Source organism: Mobula birostris, chromosome 28, assembly GCF_030028105.1.
Source record: "Mobula birostris isolate sMobBir1 chromosome 28, sMobBir1.hap1, whole genome shotgun sequence".
In the NCBI taxonomy this organism is placed as follows: domain Eukaryota; kingdom Metazoa; phylum Chordata; class Chondrichthyes; order Myliobatiformes; family Myliobatidae; genus Mobula; species Mobula birostris.
This window is the reverse complement of record NC_092397.1, coordinates 32208490-32235647: the sequence shown is the minus strand read 5'-3', so window position 1 is coordinate 32235647 and position 27158 is coordinate 32208490. Positions and strand designations below refer to the sequence as shown.

At 44.9% G+C, this 27158-nt stretch overlaps 1 protein-coding gene and 2 non-coding genes across 3 annotated transcripts in view; 1 reads left to right on the top strand and 2 right to left on the bottom strand.

Moving 5' to 3' along the window:
• LOC140188979 (uncharacterized) overlaps positions 1-27158 on the bottom strand; it is a 507794-nt gene that overhangs the window by 15123 nt on the left and 465513 nt on the right. The gene's annotated exons all lie outside the window — the stretch shown is intronic.
• Positions 19149-19220, top strand: trnag-ccc (transfer RNA glycine (anticodon CCC)). Its single transcript has one exon. It is a non-coding gene; the product is annotated as a tRNA-Gly (tRNA).
• trnan-guu (transfer RNA asparagine (anticodon GUU)) lies at positions 22029-22102 on the bottom strand. Its single transcript has one exon. It is a non-coding gene; the product is annotated as a tRNA-Asn (tRNA).

Below are 27158 nucleotides of genomic sequence, written 5' to 3'. Positions count from 1 at the left end.
GCAGAGGTTACCTCACTGGGAATGTCACAGCAAACTGGAAGGTTCATTCACAGAGGCAATCTGCAGTTACACTGTTGGGGTGTTTGTATTGGCCCCGCAACAACCAGTGGGGGGACATTATCTTCTCTAGATTAACTGGAACTTGCTTAATTCTTAAATGCGCCAGATTTCTTCAGTGAATCTGAGAGGTGTTTGAAACATTATGTACAGGGCCCAACCAGAGGTGAGAACAGATGGGAATGAGCCAGGCCAGGTGACAGTTGAGAGTCAGTGAACATTTTGGGAACAGTGATCACAAGTTTCTTTTTTTCTTAGTTACAAGTAAAAATAAAAGTAGATCTTGTATGAAGGTACTAATTTGCAGGAGGACAAGTCAGGACGGAGGAAGACAGGAGCCAGGCAACATTGATTGGGAGCAGCCACTGTCAGACAAGTCCACATCTGATGTGTGGGAGTTGTTTAAAGACCAGCTACTCTGAGTTCAGGATCAGCATGTTCCGGTGAGGAGTGAGGAGAAGGATGGTAAGTAAGGGATCTTTAGACAAGCAGAGAGATCCTAAATTTAGTCAAAAGGTTATGGAAAGTTTGTGAAGCTAAAGTCAGACTGGGTACCTTTGGAATATAAAGGTAGCAGGGAAATGCTAAAGCAGGTGATAGGAAAGGCCAAAAGGGGCCACAAACTGTCCTTGTAATGTAGGACCAAAGATGATCCCAAGGCCTTGTGATTTGTATTAATAAGACGAGGATAACCAGAGAATAGAAATGTCGACTCAAGATTAAAGGAGGAATGATGTGGTTGAAGTGAGATCAAGTGGCTGAGGTACTGAATGAGTATGTTGTGTCAGTATTTACTGAAGTGAAGGAATTGAATGGCAATGAAAACAGAATGAGGCATGCGAATGTGCAGAGACATTTTGAGATTAAGGAGCAGGTTGTGCTGGGACGTCTGAAAAGCAATAAGATGGATAAGACTCCAGGGCCTGAAGGCAAATATCCTACAACAGTGAAAGAAACAAGTGAGCAGATTGCCGGTGATTTGACAAGGATCTATGTGTCCTCAATCACAACATGTGAGGTCCCACAGGACTAGAGTGTCAGAAATATTGCAGCTTTGATCAAGAAGGGAAATAACAAGAATCCAGGAACCTATAGGCAAGGCAGCCTCATTTCAGTGGTAGAGAAGCTACTGGGGAGGATATTGAGGTACAGGATTTATGCACATTTGGAAAGGCATGGCCTGCTTAGGGACAATCAACATGGTTTTGTGTGGGCAGATCATGCTTGACAAAATTGATTGAGGTTTCTCAGGAAGTGACACAGGCTAAGATATAGGAGCAGAATTCAACCATTTGGCCCGTCGTCTGCTCCGACATTTCATTGTGGCTGATCCATTTTTCCTTTCAGCCCCAGTCTCCTGCCTTTCCCCTGTATCCCTTCATACTCTGACCAATCAAGAATCTATCAACCTCTGCCTTAAATATACATAAAGTCCTGGCTTAACAGCTCCCTGTGGCAATGAATTCCACAGATGAACCACTCTCTGGCTAAAGAAATTCCTCATCTCCACATTCTACAAGGATGTTCCTCTATTCTGAGGCTGTGTCCTGATATTAGACACTCCCACCCATCTTCTGCACATCCACTTTATCACTGCCTTTCACCATTCGATAGGTTTCAATTGGGCCACCCCTCATTGTTCAAAAATTCCAGTGAATACAGGCCCAGAGCCATCAAACACTCTTCATACGACAAGATGTTTCATCCTGGAATCAATCTGGAGAACCTCCTTTGAAACCCATCGAGTTTCAGCTCATCCTTCCTAAGATGAAGAGCCCAAAACTGCTCACAATACTCCAGTGAGACCTCCACAGTACTTAATAAAGTCTGATCATTACTATGATTGGCGCAGATATTGTGAGACGAAGGGCAGGTTGCCATCTGTTCCATATTGTGTACTGATGAATATGTTCGATCTGACAGTAATTGCAGGGACATGGTTACAGAGACTGGGACTTCGACATTCCACTATATTCAATGTTCCACACGGAATTGGCAAAATGTAAGTTATTAGGTTTTATTGTTTTGCAATGGATTTAATTTGGCTTTTTTGACACTGATCAACAGAAAAGACTATGGTGTCAAAGTGAAAACAGATCTAAATTAATTGTAAATATGAAACAAAATAATTCATTGCCTTAGTATTTACCTCCTTCAAAGCCTTAATTAGTTGATGCACCTTTGGCAGTATTTACAGTTGAGTCTGTGTCGATAGGTGTCTATCAGCTTTGCACATCTGAACACTGCAATTTTTCCACATTCTTCTTTACAAAACTACAGAAGCTCTGTCAGAATGCATGGGTTAGTGAGTGAACACTTCTTTTCAAGTCCAGCCACAAATTCTCAATTGGATTGAGGTCTGAACTCTCACAAAGCCACTCCAGGACATTAACTTTGTTGTTTTAAGGCATTCCTTTGCAGCTTTGGTTTTATGCTTGTGGTCATTGTCATGCTGGAAAATTAATTTTCTCCTAAGTCGCAGTTCTCTTGAAGACTGAATTTGGTTTTCCTCCAGGATTTCCCTGTATTTTGCTGCATTCATTTTACCCTCTACCTTTATGTGCCTTTCAGGGCCTGCTGCAGTGAAGCATACCCACAGGATGATGCAGCCTCCACCATACTTCACGGTAGGGATGGTGTGTTTTTGATGTTGTGCGGTGTTTGGCTTACTCCAAACTTAGTGTTTGTGATGGTCAAAAGGTTCAATTTTGTTTTCATCAGACCATAGAATCTTCTTCCAACTAACTTCAGAGTCCCCAACAATTCTGGGAAACTCCAGGGAAGATTTCATGAGAGCATTTTTCAACACTGGCTTTTTCTCTGCCACTCTCCCGTAAAGCTGCGACTGGTGAAACACCCGGGCAACAGTTGATGTTTGCACAATCTCTCCCACCACTGAAGCTTGTAACTCCTCTAGAGTTATCATAGGTCTCTTGGTGGCCTCCCCCACTGGCCCCTTCTTGCATGGCCATTCAGTTTTTGAGGATAGTCTGCTCTTGGTAGATTTACAGCCGTGCCATATACTTCCCACTTCTGGATGAGTGACTTAACTAGACTCCAAGGGCATTCAGTGACTTGGAAATGTTCTTGTATCCATCTCCTGGCTTGTGTTTGTCAATTACCTGTTTGCAGAGCAGCTCAGAGTGTTGATTTGTCTTCACGGTGTAGTTTCTCCCAGGATACTGACTCACCAGCAGTTCGACCTTCCACTTACAGGTGTACTATTACTACAATCAATTGAAACACCTTGACTGCACACGGTGATCCCCATTTAACTGATCATGCAACATCGAAAACTAGTTGGCTGCACCAATGATGATTCGGTGTGTCAGTGTCATATTAAAGGGGGTGAATAATTAAACAGACAATTATTTTGTGTTTTAGATTTGTAATTAGTTTAGAGCATTTTGTAGAGATTTGTTTTCCCTTTGACACAAAAGAGTCTTTTTCCATTGATTGGTTTCAAAAAAAGCCAAATTCAATCCACTGAGATTCAATGCTGTAAATTTTCATAGGAACTTTATATGTAGGGACAATGATGGTGAAAGGGGGAGGGAAAGACAGCATTGGTAGGAGCGGCCTCAAGATCCTGGGGTGTGGTCAAAGGCATTCAAGGAAATATTAAATCAAAGAACATACAAAGAGGCGCTGGTGGTGCACAAGAGAATCAGAGATTTTCTAGGAACCAGTGAAAAGCTAAAAGTAAAAAGGAACACGCAGAGAAGTTCACTCAATAATTTGCATTAGTGCTCACAGTGGGTCACAGCAAACATCCCACAGATATCTAACGGTGACATTTCAACATTGTGCCATAATGTATAACAATTGGCATCACAAGGGAGAAACTAATGGGACTAAAAGCAAACTTTACCAGGTCCCAACGACCTGCACTGGAGGGTTTCACAGGAAGTCTGTAGAGAAAGTAGAGACATTGAAGTTTGTCAAAACTCACTGTTACAGAAAGGTCCCAGTGGAGTTGAAAACCATTGCTGAAGAAGGGTGGAAGATAAAAAGCAGGTAACTGTAGTCCTGTTAACTTCACTTCAGGTACTGGAGTTGATAATCTATCAAGAAATAACAAATCATTTGGAAAAGTTCAATGTCTACAGTCAGGTTCACACAGATTCCACGATGACCAAAGTTCCCATCTGAGCTTGTGGTCTGTAACCCCCTCACCACCACATTATGAAGAAGGTTATCCTCCTCCTTGTCCCATTTCTCTGCATTTGGCCCAGATACTTCAAAACCTTTTCTTTCCATCTATCTGTCCAAGTGCCTTTTTAATGTCCCTGACTCAACCATTCCCCCTAGCAGCTCATTCCATTTCCAGCCTCCAGGTCCCTCATGATTTTATACACCTCTGCAATATCAGCACTCATTCTCCAACATTACAGGGAAAATTATCCAAAACACCTTTCCACAAATCCTTTGAGATCCAGTAACATCCCCATAAATCTCCTCTGTGCTCTTTCCAGCTGAATGGTGTCTGTCATACAGCAGGGTCACAGAAACTAAACACTATTTGCAAAATGTGGCCAAACCAACGTGTTGGACAACTGCAACATCTCATCCCAGCTTCTATATTCGGGGCCCTGAGTGAAGGCCAGTGTTCCAAAAGCCTCTTCACCACCCTGTCCATCTGGAACCTGGTCTTGGACCCTGTAACCTGGGTTGTTGAATGTTAAGTCATGTTTGACAAACACACCAGAGATTTAAGACTTTACAGGGGAAGTTGGAGAAGTGGTGTTTTTGGATTTTCGGGAGCCATTTGCCAAGGTGCCACAAGTAAGGCTGGTGCACAAGACCAGAGCTCAGTACTGGGAAGGAAGTGTGTTAATACTGACTGAAGACTGGTCATCATACTGAGACAGAATAACAGGTCTGTTTCAGACTGGGATGATATTACTAGTGGAGTGTCCCAGCGACCAGTTCTGGATCGTCAATGATTTATTATTGATATTAATGACCCGGAGGAGCGGCAGAGAGTGAGGAATCCACGGTGGCAATGACAGTGAATGTGGTGGGGGACATGTTGTGATTGGACATTTCATCTCTTCAATGGGACATGGGAAGCTGGTGAGCAGAATACATGGTAAACGGAGTTTAATGTGGTGAAGTGTGAAGGCATGTCGAGTGGTAGGAGGAATCAAAAGTCAAACTATTATTTATGTGGAGATAAATTATAAATGAGAGAAATAGAGAGGGGTCGAGGTGCTGAACTACACAACAAAATAGAGACAGGAGCAGTGAGTGGTTCATAAAGCCATATATGACCAAGGTTTAGAGCTGAATGGTCCATTGACATTTACTGCTGGGGTGTTGGTGCAGAGAAACAGAGAAGTGTTGCTACTGTGACAGACAAGTGCACAATGATGGATTTTAGGAAGTTAAAGCAGGTCAGGACATACCCAGTGAATGGAGGGTCCTGAGGAGTGTTGATGAAAGAGAAACCTGGGGCACAGGTACCGTACTCCCTGAAAGTGGCAACACAGGCAGACAAGGTGGTGAAGAAGGAGCACAACATGCTTGTCTTCATCGGCAAAGGCTCTGAGAGGAGTTGGGACATCACATTACAGTTGTACAAATCAATAATGACACCACACCAGGAGTACCCTGTGCAGTTCTGGTTACATGAGAGGAAGGATGTGATGAAGCTGGAAAGGTGCAGAAACAATTCACAGGAATGTTACCTGCTCTGGGGGCTTGAGTTACAAGGAAATATCAGACTGACTGGGACTGTTTTCCCTGGAGTGAAGGAGACTGAGGGGGAGACCTGACAGAAGATTATAGAACTATGAGAGGTGTAAACAAGGTAAACAGGCAAGATCATTTTGCCAGGGTAGAAATATCAAATATGAGAAGGCGCAGCTTTAAAATGCCAGGGTGAGAATTTAAAGGTGGACATTAGGACAGGTAAGATTTCTGTTTCTGTACAGAGAGTGGTGAGGGCCGGGTATGGGCTGCCATGGGGAGTGGTGGAAGCAGATATGATAATGACATTTAACAGGGTTTTAGATAACCAAATGAATATTCAGAGAATTGAAGCACATGAATTATAAGCAGGCAGAAGAGACTTAGTTTCATTTGGCATCGTGTTCAGCACAGACATCATGGGAAGAAGGGTCTGTTCCTGTGCTGTACTGTTCTGTGTTCTCGGTGAGCCTCAGTGACAGGGGAGTCTTTAGCCGGGGTCACAGACAAGTGTATCTGTGGCAAGGAGAGAGACTGCACGATGGTGCATTGCCTCCCTGGTACCAGGGCCAAGGATGGAATTGAACAAGTACAGGCCATTCTGAAAGGGCAGGGTGAGCAGCCAGAGGTCGTGGTCCATATTGACACCAACAAAAGAGAAAAGTCCTGCAAGGAGAACTCAGGGAGTTGGGGAAAAAGTTAAGTGGAAACTCTGTGGTCGGGGGGGGGGGGGGTGGAAATCCCAGTGCCACCTGCTAGCGAGGGAAGAAATAAAAGTGTGATACAGTTATATGTGTGGTTCACGAGCTGGTGCAGGATGGAGGGTTTTAGTTACATGGATCATTGGGCTCTCCTTCAGGACAGGTGATGGGAAGAGTAAGATGTCAGCAACTGGCATTGACGGATGTGGATTAACACAGGAAGTAAGTCCAAATGGATAAATTACAGTGTCTCAGTAGCATTACAAGTGCACAGATATACAAATATCAGAAGAGAAGCAAGAGAAAGAATAAAAAGTAAGTTACCTCCAACAGTCTAACATGGGGGTGGGGTGGGGGGGGGGGGGGTCATCACTTCCCCGGCTATAGGTTGACTCATTATTGACCCTGACAGCCCAGTGTAAGAATGACTTCATACAGCGCTCCTTGGAGCAGCAGAGTTGTCTTATTCTGTTACAGAAGGTGCTCCTCTGTTCAGCCAAGGTGGCATGCAGAGGGTGAGAAACATTGTCCAGAATTGCCAGGATTTTCCGTTGGGTCCTTTGTTTTACCACGGCCCCCAGTGTGTCCAGTTTGACTCCTATAACAGAACCAGCCTTTCCAATCAGTTTATTGAGTCAGATGGCATCACCCGTGTTGGTGCCATTGGCCCAGTACACCACTGTGAAGTTAGGCCGAGTTACTGAGCACAGTGGCACTGAGGGCCTGAAGTGTGTTTATATCAGTGCAGTGTGGAACGGTTACGGCAGACGTACTTAGAGCCTGGATTAGTACATGGCATGCTGACTCAGCCATTACAGAGATCTGGCTGAGAGAAGGGCAGCACTGACAGATAAACATTCCAGGATTCAGATGATTCAGACAGTCCAGGGGAGGTGAATGAGGTTCGGGCTCTGTACTGCTGATCAGGCAGAATGTCACAAGGTCAAGGTCATCCCAGAGGCTCATCCAGTAAGACAATGTGGGTAGAAATCAGGAATAAGAAAGGTGCAATCACCATGATGGGATTATACTGTCGGCCTCCCAATAGCCAGTAAGAGACAGAAACAGATATGTTAGCAGGTTATGGGATGATGCAAAAACTGCAGAGTAGATTTGGTGAGTGAATATCTCCTCAGAGTAACTGGGACTCCGTTACACCCTGAGGCTTGGATGGGGCATTATTTGTGTTCAGGAAGGTTTCCTGAAACAATATGTCGTCCACCAGGGAGGGGGACATTCTTGACTTCACCTTGGGAAATATGGGACTCAGCAGAGTGGTGGAAGGAACAACCAGTGTTCAAAGAGGAATTAGACAAGTCGTTCAGGGGAAATGACCTGCAGAGCTGTGGGGACAGAGTGGGGAATGGGACTGTGGAAATGTTGTAGCAGGAGTTGGTATTAACTTGATGGGTCAAATAGTCTCGACGATCACAGAATGATTCTCTGCCCAATAATAGTCTGAAAGGATCATTCTGGTCGCCAGTGAATCTTCCAAGCTCCAGGATGGACAAGATCAATTGTGTAATAAGGACACACTTCTGTCGAAATACTGACACTGTATACCAAGCACACTGAGCTGCCAGAGCACAACACCGGCCAGTGAGGACACAGACCAGTACAACACCCGGCTCTCTACTACAAAGTTCAAAGCTGAAAGTAAATGTACTATCAAAATACATTTCTGTCACCATATACAACCCTGAGATTAGTTTTCTTGTGGGCATACTGCTGGTTTGTTAGAGCAGTTGGGGAGGGTTGAAACTAATTTGGCAGGGGCGTGGGAACAGGCATGAAAAGACTCAGGGTAGGACAGATGGTAAAGAAAGCAAAGATCACATGCAGTCACACTGTCAGGAAGGGCAGGCAGATGATAGGACATAACTGCAGCCAGCAGGGTGAGTATCAGTGCATGAGGGATGCAGAATCAATAAGGGTAGCAAATACAGTACTCAAACTGTTATATCTCAATACACAGAGTATAAGAAATAAGGTGGATAATCTTATTGCCCTATTATAGATTGTTGTGACCATCACTGAATCACGGCTGAAGAATGTTTGTAGTTGGGAGCTAAGTGCCCAAGGTTACACGTATCAGCGGGATAGGAAGGTAGGCAATGGGGATGGAATGGCTCTGCTGATAAAGAATGGTAACAAATCAGTAGAAAGATGTGACAAAGGATCGGAAGATGTTGAATCCTTGTGAGTTGAGGTAAAAACCTGCAAGTGTAAAAAGGACGTTGATGGCAGTTGTACACAGGCCTACAACAGTTGCTGGGATGTGGGCCACAGATTACAACAGGAAATAGAAAAGGCAGGTCAAAAGGGGAATGTTATTTGAGATTTCATGGGAGTCAGGGGAGATTTTAACATGCAGGTTGATTGGGAAAATCAGGTTGGAAATAGATCTCAAGAGAGTGAGTTTGCTGAATGCTGAACAGATGGCTTTTTGGAGCAGTTTGTCATTGAGGTACTAGCGGATCACCTATACTGGATTATGTGTTATTGAATAAACTGGAGGTGATTTGGGAGCTGAAGGTAAAAGAACCCTTAGGAGGCAGTGGTCTCAGTATCACTGAGTTCAACTTGAAATTGGACAGGGAGAATGTACAGTCTGACACAGCAGTGTTTCAGTGGATTTAAGGTAGTTACAGTGGTTTGAGAGAGGAGTTGGCTAAAGTAAATTGGAAGGAAATGCCGGCAGGGATGGCAGCAGAGCAGCAATGGTGTGAGTTTCTGGGGAAAATGAGGAAGGTGTAGGATAAATGTATTCCAGAAACAAACAAATACTCAAATGGCAAAATAGTACAACCGTGGCTGACAAGGAAGTCAATGCTAATGTAAAACCAAAAGGGAGGGCATACAACAAGCAAAAATTATTCAGAATACAGAGGATCGGGAAGCTTTAACAGCTGACAGAGAGCAACCTAAAGAGGGAAGAGATGAAACATGCAAGCAAGCTGGCAAACATGATCAAAATGGATAGTTTTAGCTTTTTCAAGTACATAAAAATAAAAGAGAGGTGAGACTGGGTAAAGGTCTGCTAGAAAATGAGGCCAGAGGAATAATAACGGCGGGGGTTGGGGGGGATACAAGGAAATGGCAGATGAACTAAATGAGTATTTTGTATCAGTGGAAGATACTAGCAGTGTGCCAGGTGCTGAAGGGTGTGAGGGAAGAGAAGAACAGTTATTATTACAAGGGAAAAGGTGCTCAAAAAGCTGAAAGACCTGAGGGTTCATGAGTCACCCGGACCAGATGAACTGTACCCCAGGGTTCTGAAAGAGGTAACGCTCCTGACTGACCGTGTGAAGGAAATGGAGCTGGAGATGGACAGACCCAGAGTTTCCAGGATGCTGAGACCAGAGATTCAGTGGGTTGGTCAAACCTGAGGTCAGGCTGCAAATAGTTTGGTCACGACCACGACTGGAAAGGGGAAGAGACAGACAGTGCAATGTCTCCCTGTGGCTGTGACCCTCAGAAACAAGTACACTCATTTGTTTACCCCTGGGAGGATGACGAACCAGAGCACAGCAGCCCGTCAGGTCAGTGGTACTGACACCCCGGTCCGATGCTCCGCGGGAGGAACGGTCAAGCAGAGCAGTGATGACAGCAGACTCACAGTACAGGGGATGTGCAGGAGATTCTGTGGCCGCAACAGAGATGACACGATGGTGTGTCCCCTCCTGGGTACCAGGGTCAGGCACGTCTCAGATGTGCAGAATTACCAAAAGATAAACTTGCTGGTTGAGTCGGTGGCAAGGAAGAGCCAAATGCCATGTTAGCATTCATTTAGAGAGGAGTACAATGCAAAAGCAAGGATGTAATGCTGAAGATTGATAAGGCATTGGTCTGCTCACACTTGGAGTATTGTCAACTGTTTTGGGCCCCTTATCTAAAAAAGTACGTGCTCGCATAGGAGAGGGTCCAGAGGAGGTTCACAAGAATGATCCTGGCAATAAAAGGGTTAATGCACAAGGATTGTTTGATGGCTCTGGGCCTGTACTCAATGGACTTTAGAAGAATGAGGGAATCTTGTTGAAACCAATCAAATATCGAAAGGCCTGGGATGGAGTGGGGCAGTCTGGGACCACAGGGCACAGCGTCAGAATACTAGGACACCCTGTTAGAACAAAGATGAGGAGTAATTTCCTCAGTAAAGGTAGTGAATCTGTGAAGCCTGTGTCAGGATGTTGTTCATTGACTAGAGCTCAGTGCTTAACACCATCATTCCCACAATCCTGATTACTAAACTACAGAACCTGGTCCCTCTGCAATTAGATCCTCGACTTCCTAACCGGGAGACCACAATCTGTGCAGACTGGTGATAATCAGAATGTGTGGATTAATGGAGTCGGGCTAACCCCTATTGACATCAATGGATCCGGGGTTAAGAGGGTAAACAGCTTTAAGTTCCTCGGCATCAATATTACTGAGCTCACATGGTCTATACATACAGGCTGAGTGGTGAAAAAGGCACAACAGCGTCACTTTCACCTCAGACAGTTGAGGAAGTTTGCTATGGGCCCCCAAATCCTAAGGACTTTCTGCAGGGGCACCATTGAGAGCATCCTGACTGGCTGCATCACTGCCTGATATGGGAACTGAACCTCCCTTAATCGCAGGACTCTGCAGAGAGTGGTGTGGACAGGCCAGCACATCTGTAGTTGTGAACTTCCCATGATTCAAGACATTTACAAAGACAGGTGTGAGAAAAGAGCCTGAAGGATCACTGGGGACCTGAGTCACCCCAACCACAATCTATTCCAGCTGCAACCATCCAGGAAATGGTACCGCAGCATAAAAGCCAGAACCAACAGGCTCCGGGACAGCTTCTTCCACCAGCCTATCAGACTGATTAACTCACACTGATTTGAGGGCATTTCTATGTTACATTGACTGTTCTATTTATTATCAATGATTATAAATCACTATGATTGCACATTTAGACAGAGACATAACGTAAAGATTTTTACTGCTCATGTACGTGAAGGATGTAAGAAATAAAGTCAATTCAAGTTCAAATTAATATCTTCTCTTCGCTGACGATCAACACTGGCCCTGGTGCACCTCAGGGATGTGTGCTTAGCCGACTGCTCTACTCCCTCTATAACCAGGACCGTGTGACTAAGTATAGCTCAAAAGCCAACTACAAATCTGCTGTTGGTAGAATTTCAGATGGAGAGGAGAGGGCATACAGGAGTAAGATTTACCAGCTAGTTGAGTGGTGTCACAGCAACAACCTTGTGTTTAATGTCAGTAAAACAAAAGAGCTGATTGAAGGAAGGGTACGATGAGGGAACACGAACCAATTCTCAGAGAAGGATCAGAAGTGGAGAGAGTGAACAATTTCAAATTCCTGGGTGTCAACATCTCTGAGGAACTAACCTGGTCCCAACATATTGATGCAGCTACAGTATAAAAAAGGCAAGACAGTGGATATATTTTATCAGGAGTTTGAAGATATTTGGTCTGTCACTTTAAAACACTCAAAAACTGCTATAGATGTATTCTATATACTGTATATTATTTAAACTATATTATTTGTTTTTGCACTGTTTTTAATTTACATAATATATGTATCCCTATACACACATACTGATTTATTTATTCTCTCTATATTATCATGTACTGCATTAAACTGCTGCTGCTAAATTAACAAATTTCATGACACCTGCTGGTGGTAATGAACTTAATTCTGGTTCTGACTCTGAATTCATCCCCACAGACGGCTGTGGCCAATTCATTGGGGATATTGCATCATCACTGCCTGGTTCAGAAATTGCACTGTCTCGGATTGCAAGACCCTGCAGCGGATAGTGAGGACAGCTGAGATCATCATCGGGGTCTCTCTTCCCACCATTACAGACATTTACACCACACGCTGCACCCGTAAAGCCAACAGCATTGTGAAGGACCCCACACACCCCTCATACAAACTCTTCTCCCTCCTGCCATCTGGCAAAAGGTACCGATGCATTCGGGCTCACACGACCAGACTGGGTAACAGTTTCTTCCCCCAAGCCATCCGACTCCTTAATACCCTGAGTCTAGACTGACAGCTACATCATTATTATATTGTAATTTGTCCTGTACTGTGGCTATTGTTTTGTTTATTATTTATTGTACTGCCCTGCACTGTTTTGTGCACTTTGTGTAGGTCTGTAGTCCAGTGTAGTTTCTGTGTCACCTTTTCTTATCTCACTTAGTCTAGTGTAGTTTTGTGTTGTTTCATGTAGCACCATGGTCCTGGAGGAATGTTGTTTTGTTTTTACTGCGTACTGCACCAGCAGTTTATGGTCGAAATGACAATAAAAAGTGACATGACTGTATTTAATGTGGAGGTTCTTGATTCTTGGTGGGGATAGGAAGAGGATTTGAGAGGGTTAAGAGACCTGTCATGATCGTTGATCCCTGGCAGAATGGTGCAGCAAACTGCATGGGGCCAAATGGCCTAATTCTTCTCCTGTACTTCATGGTCTGATGGTCTCGCAGCAGTCGCAGGACATTTCAAATGGAAGGCTGAGCAGCCAGACATGGTGGTGGACGGTGCATGTTAGTAATAGCAATGTAGGGAGGAGGCGGGATGTGCCCTGTGCAGTAAATATAGAGAAAGAAGAGAGAAACTAAAATTACTAAGCTTTATATTACCGCCAGTGACACTTGTTAGTGCAGGGAGATATAGGAAGATACCACTGATGAATGTGTGGCTGAGAATCTGGTGCAGGGGACAGTTTCATGGATTAATGGAATCATCTGGAGATGGGTAGGCACAAACTGTTCACTCCCCAGGGTCTTCTAGGGAAGGAACAGTTTTCTCACTCTGAAAACTGAAGGGAGTAGTTTTGGCGTGACAGATTGGAGGTTGAAAGGGGATCTGAAAGGTGAGTTGATGGAGGTGGATAAAATTATGTGAGGCATATAAAGGTTAGAGAGACAGAGACTGTTTTCCGAATAAAACTGTCTAAAACTGAAGGGAATGGATTTAAGGTGAGAGGGAGGAGGTTTTAAGGTGATCTGAGGGTAAATATTTCGCATGGAGAATTGAATTGACCTTATTTCTTACATCCTTCACATGTATCAGGAGTAAAAATCTTTACATCATGTCTCCGTCTAACTATGCAATCACAGTAATTTATTATAAATGGAACAGTCAATGTAACAGAGAATAGCTGGTATCCCAAATGAGCCGCCAGAGGAAGTAGCGGAGGCAGAAACACACAAAGTCTCTGTTCATGAACACTTCTCAGGAACCTGTCATTCACTGTGTACATCCTGCCCTGGTTAAACTTCCCAGTGCTAGGTCCATTGTTGTTTTCCATCTGTATTAATGATCTGGATGAGAATGTATTAAACTGGATCAGCAAATTTACAGATGACACCAAGATTAAGGGTGCAGAGGACAGCGAGGAAGGATTGCTAATCTTGACATGGGACGTGGACCAGCTGGAAAAATGGCAGATGGAATTTAATACACACAAGTATGCGGTGTGTGCAACTAAGTTGAATGGGAGAAATGTGTGGTTTAAAGAGGATCTGAGGAAAACTGCCCTCGCTCCCCAGGAGGTTACAATCTGGAACACTCTGCCTGAGGGGCTGGTGCAGGCTGGTATTTAAGGACCATCTGGATGAGCATTTGAATCACCAAGGCAGGGTAGGAGACAGACCAAATGCTGAGTTAGCAAAGACAGATTCTCGATGGCCACTATGGACATGCAGAAACCACTGACTGTGAAAGTGCAGTGGGAACCTGAAACACAGAACTTCAGGATGGACTCAGCTAAAACATTCAGAACCCAGTACGATGGATTTTTGTTGTACAAAGGTATTAATGGTCAAGTACTGAACAAACCCCCTTAAAAGGCTACCAAAATGCTCCCATTTCCTGGGCACCAGTTACAATACTTTGAAATAGGAATTTGGTGAAGTACTCTGGGTGATATCCGGACAGATGGCTGACAGCTTGCTCACGGTGGGAGGGTGCAAATGTCTTCTCAGAGGATAAGGGGTTCAGTGGAACAAGCTCACAGCTGAGAATGAAGGTGGCAAACCCCACTGCATTGGAGGACTGCTGTGGTCAGGGTTGTACAGGATAGAAACAGACCCTCTGGCCCATCACATTTATGTTCCCCATCATGCACAGCTATACTAATCCCACTTTCCTGCATTAGTTTCATATCCCTCTGGGCCTTGCTCACTGAAGCCCCTGTGCATGTGCCTCTAATATTGTTACACAGTTCCCTGTATGTGGCATCACAGGTAGACAGGGTTGTGTGTTCTACTTGCCTTGTCAGCCAAAGAACTGCCTCTCATTAGAGTTGGGCAAAACTGTTTAAAGACAGATTTAAAGGGGATCTGAGGGGTAAATATTTCACACAGAGAATAACTGGCATCCGGAATTAACTCCAAAACAGAGTCACTGGTTTATACAGAAATGAAACAGTCCCTTCGGTACAACTCATCCCCGCCGACCAAGTTGTCGACCTGAACTCGGCCCATCTGCCTGCATTCGGCCCGTATCCCTCTCAACCTTTCCAATCCATGTGACTGTGCAAATATGTTTTAAATATTGTACCTGAGGCAGAGAGCCGGTGCAGTGAGGCGCTGACAGACACTCACTGTTCCGTGGGTAGGAAGAGGATCCCACAGCGGAGCCGAAACGATCGAGCCCACGTCGCCATAGTCCTGACGCCACCAGCCAGAATTTACTGTTCCCCAAGAAACGACGGAGGTGGGACATCTGTGACGTCACTCCGTCACTGATTGGTTGTCTCGGTGTGTCACGTGACGGTGAGTGCGCCGCCCGGGAGGCGGGGCAGAGGGAGCTGTCAATCAGTGGAGCCGCTGAAAAACTTCCGACCATTGTAAACAGAGTGGGTGCAGATGGAGATTTCCGGGATCGGTGACTCCCTCCCCACCCACGGGAATTGAGTGTGTTAGAGACAGTAATATTCATATTTTAATATGACTCTGCGGCATTATACATATTTAATGTTTGTATTTTGCATATTTTTGTTGGATAATCTTTTATAATTTGGGGTAAAAACCTTGTAACTAGATCACTGAAAAATTCATGAAGAAAGAGCGTCACGGAAAAATATTGTCAAAGCCAAAATTTTAACCCAAAGTAAGTTGTCCTCATGGTACGAAAATATCACCATCTGGTTCAAAGTAAAATCTATTCTCACAGTAGATTCATGTCACCACATACAACCCTGAGATTCTTTCCTGCGGCAATTCTTAGCAAATCAATATAACTTCCTGTGAACTGTAAATATGAGGAATTATAAACTGTAAACAAACAGTGAAAATTCAGAAAAAAAAGCAATAAATAATGAGCATGAAATAACCATGTAACAGAGTCCTGAAAAGAGTCCTGACGTGAGTGTATCTATCCCCTTTTGTTCAAGTCCCTGATGGTTGAGGGGTAGTGACTGTTCTTGAACCTGGTGGAGCGTGTACTGAGGCACCTGTACCTTCTGCCTGATGGCAGCAGTGAGAAAAGAGCATTGCCTGGGTGGTGAGGATCTTTGATGATGGATGTTGCTTCCCTACGGCTATGTTTCATGTAGATGTGCTCAGTGGTTATGAATGTTTTACCCGTGATGTAGCTGGGCTGAATCCACTAGCTTTGTAGGAATTTCCACTCAAAGACATTGGTGTTCCTATACCAGTTCATAATGCTGCCAGTCAGCACACCTACCATCAGACATTTATAGAAGTTTGACAAAGTTTTCAATGGCATGCTGAATCTCTGAGATTCCTGAGGAAGTAGAAAAGCTGTCATGCCTTGTTCACAGTAATATTTATATGATGGGTCCAGGACCGGTCCTCTGAGAGAGTGACACACAGGAATTTAAAGTTACTGACTCTCTCCACTTTTGATCGTACTTTGATTACTGGCTCATGTACCTCCAGATCCCCTGCTGAAGTCAACAATCTGTCCCTTGGTCTCACTGACATTGATTGAGAGGTTGTTGTTATTATGCCACTCAACCAAGTTTTCTGTCACCCTACTGCATGCCAATTCATCGCCACCTTTGATACAGCCCACAACAGTGGTGTCATCAGCAAACTTGTATACGGTGTTGGAGCTGTACTCAGCCACACAGTCATAGGTGTAAAGCGAGTAGAGCTGGGGGCTAAGCACACTTCCCTATGGTGCTCCTGTGCTGATAGAGATTGTGGAGGAGACGTTTTTGCCAATCTGAACTGGCTGGGGTCTGCACCTGAGGAAATCCAGGATCCAATTTCACATGGGAGTATTGAGGCCCAGGACTGGGAGTTTACTGATTAGTTTTGAAGGGATGATGGTGTTGAGTGCTGAGCTGTAATCAATAAAGGGCATTCAGATGTTTGCATCTTTGCTGAAAAGATGTTCCAGAGTTGTGTGAAGAGCCAACGAGACAGCATCTGCTGTTGCTTCAGTAGGGGAATTGGAGAGGATACAAGTCATCATTCAGACAAGAGCTGATATGCGAATTCTTGGTTCCATCCCTCCCGCTTCTGTCTTCTCCTATCATTTTAGATCCCCCCTCCCCCTCCCACTTTCAAACCTCTTACTAGTTCTTCTTTCAGTTAGTCCTGTCGAAGGGTCTCGGCCCGAAACGTCGACTGTACCTTTTCCTAGAGATGCTGCCTGGCCTGCTGCGTTCACCAGCAACTTTGATGTGTGTTGCTTAAAAATGAGTCCCGGCTTTTCGAAGGTTAAGTCCCGGCTCTATGTTGATGTTCGGTCCCGAGTCTGTCTCTGATCTCCAAGAACCCAAGCCTCGACGATCCCGCAGCCAAGCTCAAGAGGAAAGGCCCCAGCTTGTCTCCTAGTCCATGGTTTCTAGCCCTGGTCCCGCTTTCCCCAGCCCACGTCTGCGTTTTTGTCCCTGTTCCTGGTCTGAATCCTGTCACGTCCCTACTCTAGTCAAATCCTGTTCCTTGTACTTCAATGTCTGTGTCTCGCATTTGGGTCCGTTCCCAGCACCCCTTTGTGACAGTTCTAACACCCCGGTTACCTCTATTTTCATCAGGAAACAGAGATATTATCTTATTTTAACCCAATAAAGCCTTCTCACAGTTTCTTATCTTAACGATTGGCACATCTCCTCCTCTTCAGGTTTGAGCACATTCTATACTCCCTAAAGCAGATTTCAACTCTGCAGTTAATTTCAAACGAGAAAACGTGCGGATACTGGATATCCAAACAACACATACACAATGCTGGAGGAACTCAGGTCTGATGAACGGTCTCGGTCCGAAATGTCGACTGAACTCTTTTCCATAGTTGCCGTTGCGTTTCTCTAGCATTTCGTGTGTTGTTGCAGTTAATTTAATGGGATTGATGAAAGAAGGCTGTTCCGGGTCAAATTTAAACATTACCTTGAAGTCTTTTTTCCTTCCAAATTATCCAGCCTTTCCTAACAAATCACTTGAAATTATTCCAGATCCAGATTCCAGATGTAAATTCAACTTCATTCCAACCTCCTCCCGCATTCACCAGAACCCTCAGTTTCCGGATCTTTTTCCAGACGGAGGGCCCCTCCTGAACCTACATTATTTCCCACAATCCCCACGCATTCACTGCCAGCGCCACCAACCGACACTGCTCCTGAGCCAGTCAACAGCTCGAACCCTCTTCTTGGTTCTGCTGTCATTCAGGTCCAGGGGTGGGGCAACGCAGCGTTTACGTACATGCTGCAATGACGTCACAAACATTAAGCTCACCTTCCTCCAGTGCACTTTTTGAGCGTCTGGTCGGAGGGTCCGGGGCTGCGGGAGGGGCAGGGTGACTTTAAACCCGTCGGTAAACACGGCCACATGGTTTGGTTCTCACCAAAGTGTTTCAACTGTACCTTTGCCAGTCCTCTCCACACAGTCACCCAGGGAATCTGACAGAGTCGCCATGAGTGGTGGGAAAGTGCGGGGGTTCATATCTTGGAGCAGCAGCCCCGGTTTAATGTTTCGGAGTGAAGGATTCGGTCACCGAGCTTAACGCCGAACGGCGTTGAAGTACAGACACGATGATGGAACACTGAAAAAAAATGCTGAACAGACCGTCTCTTGTTCTCGGGAAACTCTCCAGTCGCGGGCTATTTGCACACTAGACTCTCCCATATTCTAATCCTGTCTTCATTTGAAGCAGGAAAACGGTCTTCCCGTCGGCGAATCGAACCCCTCTCTCCCGCGTGACAGGTGGGGAAACTAACGAGGAATAAACAGGAGTGTGGAACCTGTCACACGGATGTCAGGGTGTAGAGTCACTCTGATGTCTGTTTGCTGAGTGTAGAGGTGGCGCATTTTACCCATCCCCTCCTCACTGTGTGACTGGAGGGGTCTCAGACTTCTTCAGTGATTCAGTCACTGATTGAGTTCAAGGACTGGCCAAAGGAAGGGATCCCATTAAAGTCTAACCGCGTGTTTGTTTGAACGGATATTTATAATCAGAATTTGGTTCCCATTTACTGATACGTCAAGCAGGAAACCATTTGTAGCCCTTCGAATCTCTCGGGTCGATTCTCCCTTCAGTCGGATCCCAGGTGATGTGTTTCTCCGGTCTGTCGGAACGTCGCGACATCCAGTGGTCGGAATAGGAACTGCAACAGAGTGAGGAACGATCCTTCAGAAAACAGCTCAGACACTGAGAATCGAGTTACAGACTCTTATAGCACCAGAGATCATTCAGTAACCGAATCTGGTTTGCATCATGGGGCGATGGTGGTATAGTGGTGAGCATAGCTGCTTCCCAAGCAGTTGACCCGGGTTCGATTCCCGGCCATCGCAGGTTGTACACTTTTAGACTGAAAAAGATAACCTCTCACCAAGCACTATGAACGCAGAATTCATGGGCAATTTACTGTCAGTGAAATTCACTCTAATGCATCAGATGGATCCCTCAGGTACGATGGTGGTGGTCCCTGATGTAGGAGGATCGAGGACCCCAAATTGAATGAAAAACATAACTTTAGACCCCGGAAGTCCGTTAGTTCCAAGGACTCTGCTCGAGGAAACGTACACTTTCTGGTCAAATCGAACATACAGATTCCTGATGAAAGACACAACACGCCCCAGATATTTTCTGGTCTCCCTCCTTCATCCAGCAGAAGGTACACATCACAGTCTCATGGAAAGTTGTGTCTATTGAATGGATCCCTAGTACGATAAGATGGACTCTTCACCTCACAATCCACCTCGTTATGGTGCTGCAGCATATTATTTACCTGCGCCGTGCTTTCCCTGTGGCTGTTACACTTCATTCTGCATTTGCTTATTGCTTCACTTTGTTCTCTCCCAATGCACTGTGTATTTGATCTCTATGAACAGAGAGAAAGAGAAGCATTTCACTGTATTTCGGTATATGTGACTGAAACGCGTAGAACAGATTCAATTCCCACTGTACTCATCGCGACTGCAGTACGGAGCGCTGCCTCCGGACAGCGCAGCGTTTCCCAGCTCGCAATGAAACACAGCAGAAACAGAAGAGCTGAAATTGCAGAGGGGGCGGCAGTGAGAGAGGGTTTCACTGAACTCTCGTCGAAGAGAAGATTTAAACTTCTTCAGGGTAGGCATCCATTGAAGGGACTTTGAAGTACAGAAGTCGAATCACAAACGAGAAACTGTGCAGAGGCTGGAAATCCTCGCAACACACACAAAATGCTGGAGAAACTGAGCAGGTCAGGCTGCTTCATGATCCTGAAGAATGTGACTAAACACATTGATGAAGGTAGAGAAGTAGATGTAGTGTGTATGGATTTTAGCATGGGATTTGATAAGGTACCCCATGCAAGGCTTATTGAGAAAGTAAGGAAGCATGAGATCCTAGGGGACATTGCTTTGTGGATCCAGAACTGGCTTGCCCACAGAAGGCAAAGTGTGGTTGTAGACTGGTCATATCCTGCATGGAGGCCGTTAACCAGTGGTGTGCCTCAGGGATCTGTTGTGGGACCCCTACTCTTCGTGATCTTTATAAATGACCTGTATGAGGAAGTGGAGGGATGAGCTAGTAAATTTGCTGATGCCACAAATTTTCAGGGTGCTGTGGATAATGTGGAGGGCTGCCAGAGGTTACAGCGGGACATTGATAGGATGCAAAACTGGGCAGAGAAGTGCCAGATGGAGTTCAACCTAGATAAGTGCGAAGTGGTTCATTTTGGTAGGTCAAATATGATGACAGAATATAGTATTAATTGTAAAGCTCTTGGCAGTGTGGAGAATCAGGGGGATCTTGGGATCTGGGTCAATAGGACACTCAAAGCAAGTTGACTCTCTGGTTAAGCAGGCATACGGTGCATTGGCCTTCATCAACCGTGAGATCGAACTTAAGAGCCGAGAGGTAATGTTGCAGCTATGTAGGACCCTGGTCAGATTCCACCTGGAGTTCTGTGCTCAGATCTTGTCACCTCACTACAGGAAGGGTTTGGAAACCATAGAAAGGGTGCAGAGGAGATTTACAAGGATGCTTCCTTGATTGGGGAGCATGCCTTATGATAATAGGTTGAGTGAACTCGGCCGTTTCTCCTTGGAGTGACGGAGGAAGAGAGCTGATCTGATGGAGGTGTAGAAGATGAGATGCATTGATCGTGTGGAGAGTCAAAGGTGTTTCCCCCCCTCCCCCCCGGCAGGGCTGAAATGGCTAGCACGAGAGGGCACAGTTTTAAGGTGCTTGGAAGTAGGTACAGAGGAGATGTCAGGGGTAAGTTTTTACGCAGAGAGTGACGAGTGCATAGAATGGGCTGCCAGCGACAGTGGTGGAGGCGGATACGACAGGGTCTTTTTAAAGACGCCTGCATAGGTACATGGAGCTTAGAAACATAGAGGGCTATGGGTAACCCTAGGTAATTTCTAAAGTATGTGCATGTTCGGCACAGCACTGTGGGTCGAAGAGCCTGTATTGTGCTGTAGGTTTTGTATGTTTCTATGTTTCTAAGGGTTTCGGCCTGAAACGGCGACTGTGTACTTTATTCCATAGATGCTGCTGCACATTTTCTCTTGTATGAGAGAGAAAAAAAAAACTGCCGGATCACTAGCGTGTGTAAAATAGACCCGCAGGTTTGTTGGGGACCCGAGTCACTCCAATCTCAAACTGTTCCAGCTGCTACCATCCGGGAGTCAGTACCGCAGCATAAAAGCCGGGACCAACAGCTCCGGGACAGCTTCTTCCACCAGGCCAACAGACTGATTAATTCACACTGATACAATCGTATTTCTATGTTATATTGACTGTCCTGTTGTACATACTATTTATTACATATTACTATAAATTGTACATTGTATAGTTAGACGGAGACGTAACGTAAAGATTTTTTTCTCCTCATGTATGTGAAGGACGTAATTAATAGTTAATTCAGTTCAATTCCATGGAAGAGACTTCACAGTGCAGAAGTCGAATCACAAACGGTAAAATGTGCAGGTGCTGGAAATCCAAGCAACACACACAGAATGCTGGAGGAACTCAGCAGGCCAGGCTGCTTCATGAACCTGTGAAGGGTTTCGGCCTGAAACATCGACCGTATACTTTATTCCGTAGCTGCTGCTGCATAATTTCTCTTGAATGAGAAAGAGATTAAAAAAAAAACTGCTGACGATCACCAGCGTCCCTGGGTGGGCTCGAACCACCAACCTTTCGGTTAACAGCCGAACGCGCTCACCGATTGCGCCACAGAGACTAGAATTAAATGAAGTACGAATAAATGACGAATTTTAATTGAAATCCGGTTTCCTTTTACAAATGCATAATATGACACATTTGTGTTTTAAAACACGAGGATGCATAAGCGCTGCCGCTAACAGAAAATATAGCAGAGGATGGTTTCGATCCATCGTCCTCTGGGTTATGGGCCCAGCACGCTTCCGCTGCGCCACTCTGCTGCCGAGAATATAAAGAATTGTTGTATGTGAGTGTTGTGGATGCTTTGTGTGTGTTGTGTATGTGTTTATCTCTGTGTCTGTTTATGTCTTAGTCACAGTCATAGTCATAGTCATACTTTTTTGAACCCGAGAGAAATTGGGTTTCGTTACAGTTGCATCAACCAAGAATAGAGTATAAATATAGCAATATAAAACCATAAATATTTAAATAATAATATGTAAATTATGCCAGGAAATAAGTCCAGGACCAGCCTATTGGCTCAGGGTGTCAGACCCTCCAAGGGAGGAGTTGTAAAGTTTGATGGCCACAGGCAGGAATGACTTCCTATGACGCTCTGTGTTGCATCTCGGTGGAATGAGCCTCCGGCTGAATGTACTCCTGTACCCAACCAGTACAATATGTAGTGGATGGGAGACATTGTCCAAGACGGCATGCAACTTGGACAGCATCCTCTTTTCAGACACCACCGTCAGAGAGTCCAGTTCCATCCCCACAACATCACTGTCTGAGTCTGGGTCTGGGTCTGTATATGTCTGGGTCCATTCTCTCTTTTCCCCGTATTCATACCCAGTTTCTTTCGTTCATTCCCTGTTTCTCCTCTTTCTCTTTTTCTCCACCTTTCTTTCTTTCCTCCCTACTTTCTGGCCCACTCAGTTATCATCTCTGTGCCATTTATGCTCTAACCGTCTTGCTCCTCGTTCCCGATATTTCACCAGTGACTCTGTTCTACATTGTTTAATTGTTCAGACAGACAATTCATCCCACTTCTGAGGCTTTTTAAAAGCATAAACAGCGACGTTTCCACCCACAACGGGGACTCAGTCCCGAGGTGCCATTGACTTCCTAATCCTGTCCTGATGATTGGATGACTGTCCGAGTCCCTTCAGTGCTGAACCAGCAGTTCACCTTGTGAAACGGAACTCGCGACATTAATGCATTGCAAACACTTCCCTCAAATGCAGCAATTTCTCCTCCGGGATTAACTGTTCGTATCACGTTCAGACCATCACGACCGAACCAGTGAGTGACAGATGGAGCGGTAGGGACTATCGCTGATGGTTCGCCCCTCCCTGTAACGAGGGGCAGTTTTTTCATTTCTCCACCGTAGCTTTGTAACTGACACAGTAAGGGTTGGGTTTTAACTCCCCCACGTGGGACGGTGTAAAGACACGCTGGCAGCTGATTATCCCCTATCACCGGGCTTCTCCCTCTCTTCTCCCACTTTTCAATTCTACTCCTCATTTGATTTCTCCAGACCTCCTGAAGGGTCTCGGCCCAAAACGTCGACTGTACTCTTTTCCATAACTTCCTCCGTCGCTCCAAGGAAAAATCTGCCTGACTTGCTGAGTTCCTCCAGCATTTTGGGTGTGTTGATCCGTGTCTTGCTAAACCCATGAATCATCTTCCCAAATCTTTTGTAAAGTAGATATTCGGAGAAATGTTCTTATATTGTAAAAATAAAATTACGTGTGATTAATTCAACAAAAATCTATTAACAGATACCAAAACGTACCACAGAAAATGTAATTTAAAGACCTTTTTCATGAAAGAAATTGACCCTTTCCTTCCCAGTAGCAAACTCTTGATTGAGTTGTTTCTCTGGTCTGGGAATGAGTTTCCAGACATTAAATTGATATTATATCCACCAGTGAAAAGAAACACACACACACACACACACACACGTGTAAACAAACAGATACACACACGCACAGGCACGAAAACAAACAAATACACACGCACAAACACACGCATACTCACACACACTCCCCCCCCACCCCCCGCACACACGGAAACAAACTAAGTTAAATACAGAAAGCGCAGTGACTAGCAAACTGAAGGAATAAATGTGACAACACAGTTGAGATATTGAACACGAACAGGCCTGGAAATATCTCAAATGAATTAGGTTAATATTAGTTGTACGTGGACATTAATAAATACGCGATGGTCATAACCTCCTGGCAGCGTGTCATGCCTTTGGAGAGACGGCGCTCCTGTGAAAACACCAACGGAAGAAGCACTGGAAACATTTCGAGGTAGTTAAGCTATCACTGCAGTGGAGTTACAGGAGTGAGTTGGCAAACTCAGCACAAGAAATAACAGAGTGAGAAGGGAATCTATGTGAAACGCCGAGTGAGAGCACACATGCGGATGTTGAGGGACGAGGGAGAATCAGCGAGGGAAGGATGAGGGAGTAACTTTAAATTCCTCAGTGTTATCATTTCAGATTATCAATCCTTGGCCCGGCACATACGTTTCATTACAGAAAAGGCTCGGCAGCGCCTCTACACGCCATCTAAAATGTTGACAGATTTCCATAGGTGTGCGGTGGAGAGCATATTGACTGGTGGCATGAGGACCTGGCATGGGACCAACAATGCCCTTGTACGGAAACGCTCACAAACAGTAATGGATAGAGCCCAGTCCAGCACAGGTAAATCCCTCCCCACCGCTGAGCTCAGCTACACGGAAATCAGTATCCCGACCGTCCAGATCATACTCTCTTCTCGCTGCTGGCAATGGGAAGGAGGTAACCCATCAATAGGTCCATCACCCCTCAGCCATCAGGCTATTGAAGAAGAATGGACAACTTCATTTACCCAACACTGAACTGTACCCACAACCCAGAGACTCACTGTCAAGACTTATCAATGTTATGTTTTCGACACTTAATGTTCATTTATTAGTATTATTTTTTCCTTCTTGCATTTAAGTAGTTTATGGTTTTGTTCACCTTTGTCGTTTGCTGTCTTTGTTGAGCGCGGTCTTTCATTGATTCGCCTGTGTTTCGTTCTATATACTGTGAATGCTCCTATGGTGACATGTATATACTTCAGTAATAAATTTAGTTTAATCTTGCGACTTTGAATTTTCGGGAGAGGAATCTATTGGGTGAGACACGGATGCTGTTTCACACTGTTAGCGACGAGGTGGAAAGATTGGTGGAGCCCAGCAGCTTTATTCTCTGGGACAGCATTGTGGCAGAGGATTGCACCGAACGGAACGCCTTATCGACGGACATAGAAGATAGGAAGGGGAGTGGGCGATACAGATCTTCCAGTTGTTTCATTTGAATGGTCATCTCTGCATTGGAATCACCGAACCACTGTTCCAGCATTTCATATAAACGGGCTGTTGTGACCGTTATCTATATTCTCATCCAGGAGGAACCAGTCTCATCGCATCCCATTTGTTAAGACCCCTCAGGATTTTACATCTATTCTGTAACAAGTTCTTACTGCTCTATATTCCAGAGGATACTATCCTTGTATCTTGAACTCGGCTCAGAACACAAGTTGCACACCACAGGTATTAACTTAATTTGAAAAAATAGAGCTGACGAATTTTCCCGCGATTAATAGCACCCCTTCAAACGCGAGTATTCTAAATGGTGTTCCAGGAGTTGTGTCTCTACATAATTGAAAAATATTTTTTCTACTGATGGATTCAGGTCTCCCCGCTATATACCTTGCTTGCTTAACCAAAGTTTTGGAAAATACTCTATGGTGGCCAGCAAGCATTTTGGAATTGACGTCCTCGCTCAGCTGAATCACGTTGACTGTCAGAGGGCGACAAAACCTCATCATTTCGATAAAATGCTTCCTTCTATTTTAAACTACTATGTTGATTAACGTTACCTCCCATTTCACTGAACTTTACACACTCAGGAATATTTTGATATCTTTCTTTTTATATAGTTTTAGATTCGGTATGAAACAGGAAGGCGTATAGTCAGACAGTGAAGTGGGAATGTGGAACACATTGACAGAGCAGCCGATGCACTGTGGGGAGAAGAGGGATCGTTTGCAGTCCAGAGCTTCTGCATACTGATCCATAGTAACCATCAGTAATCAATCCCCATATTTCCTCGTGTAGGTTAAATATGTCTTTTAGATATGTTTGCATAAGCTGACACGTACGGATATATATATATATATATATATATCTTCTGCAGCGCAGAATGGGCTACCAGCATATCATCTGTGACACCTTTGACAATTGCTATACCACTATCACGATAGTGAGTACGTGCCAATCCACACATAGACTTTGGAAAGTCTTGGCGGTACTTCTAGTCACAACGTATATCCAGAGACTAAAATCCGCTGCACCAGTGGTGTGGGCCAAGAAGGTACGGTCAGGGAAGGCAAAGCAGCGCTTTGAGTCGGTGGACTGGACCCTATGCAGGCACTCATCTTCGAATCTGAGCCAATACGTTACAGTTGTCAGGGACTTCTCCTCGATTAGTGCGCGTTTTCGAGAACATACCGGATATACCCAAACCAAACGCCGTGGGTGAGCCAGGATTTTGTAGCTGCTGAAGGCTAGATGTGTGGTATTCAGAACCAGTGATCTATAGCTGTACAAGAAGCCAAGGTAAAAACAAAAGCAATTTAAGAAGGGGAGACATATGACTGAGGCTACAAACCGAATCAGAATTAAGTCGGCTCTGGCAGAGTATGCAGAATATTACTTGCAAAAAAAGCGAAACTTAACACCGTGAATGGCTGTGATACTTTATTCCCAGAGGTACTCATCGTCTTTTATGGAACTTTTTGAAAAAGAGAATAAAACCACTCAGTGCTAATCCCTGCAGCCGCTGATGACTCTCTGATCGAGAGGTAATGTTGGATCTATATACGACCCTGGTCAGGCCCCACTTGGAGTACTGTGCTCGGTTCTAGTCATCTCACTACAGGAAGGATATGGAAACTACAGAAAGGGTGCAGAGGAGATTTATAAGGATGTTGCCTGCATTGGGGAGTATGCTTCATGAGAATAGGGTGAGTGAACACGCCTTTCATCCTTGGAGCGGCGGACGACGAGAGGTGACCTGATATAGGTGTATAAGA